General features: G+C 48.8%; 1 long non-coding RNA gene across 1 annotated transcript; it reads right to left on the minus strand.

The window, feature by feature from the left end:
* Positions 1–1241: 1241 nt before the first annotated feature.
* Positions 1242–2208, minus strand: LOC114070148. The gene is made up of 3 exons (XR_003573880.1): positions 2175–2208; positions 1658–1716; positions 1242–1569 (listed from the first exon to the last, which is right to left on the minus strand). It is a non-coding gene; the product is annotated as an uncharacterized LOC114070148 (long non-coding RNA).
* Positions 2209–2347: the final 139 nt, after the last annotated feature.

A 2347-nucleotide genomic window follows, 5' to 3' on the forward strand; every position in this document is an offset into this window, starting at 1 on the left:
TTTCCTCAGTATCCCATTTAACCTTGCCCTGTTTCATTTTCAAACTACTGCCCATTGTCCTGTCACTCCATGCCCCTGTAAATAGTCCCTCTCCATCTTTCCTTTGCTCCCTTCAGGTGCTGCAAGGCTGCAATTAGGGCATCCTGAAACTTGGACACTTACGTGCTGACATCAAGCATGAGTCTCCCATCAGGCTCAGAGTTTTCTGTACCTCCAGTGAAATCTCCATAAGACTGATGAGATATTACAGGCAGTTCTGTCACATGGCAGAAATGCAGTCACAGCTCTCCACACTCTCCTGTGCACACAAAGCCAAGCCAGCAAGGTTGGACAGAATTGCCAGGATTCGTATGATGAAAAATACCACACACTGCCTTAGTTACTTCACCCACTAAAGAAACACTGGCTGGAGCCCCCATGCCAGCTGGTCAGAGCCCTAAGAAAACTCTTGTGCTCCCAAAGGTATTTGAAAAAAATGCTTTAAGCACAAAAAAAGGTATTTTCATACCTCCTCATTCACCTGAGCAGAAAAACATTTCCAGGGGGAGGGAATGATACAGAAGGCGGGCAGGAATGCACAGACAGAACACTTGCCTTTGGAAGCTCTGGCTTTTATTGGGGAGCAATTTAAAGATGGCAAAATCACAGAGTGAAGGGACCCACAGAGATCATCGAGTCCAGCTCCTGGCCCTGCACAGGACACCCCAACAGGAGTTTAAGATCTAAACTGATGTTTCCCTTCTCATGTGGCTCCAGGGAGCAGAGCCAAGAGCCAAGGCTGCAGCACTGTAATGTGGGAAAAGTGTGTGAACAAAGAGTTTGCCATTCAGTGGAACAAACAAACCTCTTCTTTAACCCACAAGTGGGAACACCCAGGGAAAACTACCAGGCTACCTTGAGCTGTTGTGTGAAGAGATGGGAATCAGAAGGAGAAATGTTAGATGTATTATAGGTCTGAAGAAAGTCTAACAGAACAGCTGTAAACAGCCATGGCAAGATCTGGAGGTCTAGAGAGGTCCCCACTCAAAGGGCTGCTTGGATCACTGGAAGAGAAAGGGAAGAACATTGGCACGAGGAATAAAGGGAGACAGCGCTTGGAAAGCAAAGCACTGGGAAAGATAAGGCTTGCCTTTGGAACTCAGGAAGACAAGGGATATTGATGGTCAGTGTTGTTTATGTTGGGGTACTCTGGTTACAGTAACATTTAGTAGTGCTTTTTGAGGCAAACAGACAGCCCTGAGAGCTCACACCGGGTTTGGAGAGCTGGAAAATAAACAGAGCTGCAGCCTGGTGTTCCTACACAGGCCCTGAACAGGCTCCTGTGGGAGGGGAGCAGCAGGGAATGGTGGGGCCTGAGGAATCACAGGGGGACTGGGGCTTAGAGGGGCCTTGAGAGGTCCAGCCTGCTGCTGGAGGTCAGACCAGGAGCCTCAGGGCTGTGTCCAGCCTGGGCCTGGCAGCCAAGGAGAGGAGAGGGACTGCCCAGCTCTGTATGTGCCTGTGCCTGCCCTAGTGCAGCTCTACCTGCTTCTGAGAGCTGTAAATATGGGAAGGATGGCTGGAGTTCCCCTGAAAACAAGGCCATACAAAGATTTAGCTGCACAACACCCAAATGTCTGCTGTTGCCCCGTGCCCCAGCCTGGGATCTCCTACTCACACTGGCAGCCCCATCTCCTGGGCTTTAGCTGCCAGGAATTTCCCCTTCTTTGGGTGAATCTGAAAAGACCAAAACATAATTATCAGACAAATAAACAGGGACAGGAAACACAACCCACACGCTCCCACTTTAAGTGTTTCCCCACAAGCCAAGGAAATACTTTCTTTTCCTTTTCAGTTCCACAGCCACTGCTCTCATTTACCCCAAAAAACCTTGGACCACACTATCTGCTTTCCAAGATCTGCCTGCTGCTTCTTGCTCCCTCCTTTAGCCAAGCAGGTAGGACAGCCTGTCCTGCTGGGAGGGTCGAGTAAGAATGCAACCTGTGCACTCTTAACAGCTGCTCCATAAAGAACATATGGAAAAAAAACATCTCCAGTTTTACACATTCCTACTCCTGCTACAGCAACTCCAACATTGGAAAAGCAGAAACACATTAGAGCTAAAAAGTACTACTTGAAAATGCTGCCTCCAGTTACATCTGTCCAGCAAGATGAAACGTCAGGGACCATCTAACAGAGAGGGAGGTCAAACACTGGAACAGGCTTCCTCAGGAGCTGATCAATACCCCAGCCTGACAGGCTTTAAGAGATGCCCTTAATAACACACTTTAAATGTTGGACAGCCCAAAGTGGTCGGGCAGTTGGACTGGATGGTTCAACCCTAGAAGTGTCCAAGGCCAAGCTGGAC

The sequence above is a fragment of the Empidonax traillii genome, unplaced genomic scaffold (genome assembly GCF_003031625.1).
Source record: "Empidonax traillii isolate 1590-97213 ecotype Southwest subspecies unplaced genomic scaffold, ASM303162v1 scaffold26:size2357266, whole genome shotgun sequence".
In the NCBI taxonomy this organism is placed as follows: domain Eukaryota; kingdom Metazoa; phylum Chordata; class Aves; order Passeriformes; family Tyrannidae; genus Empidonax; species Empidonax traillii.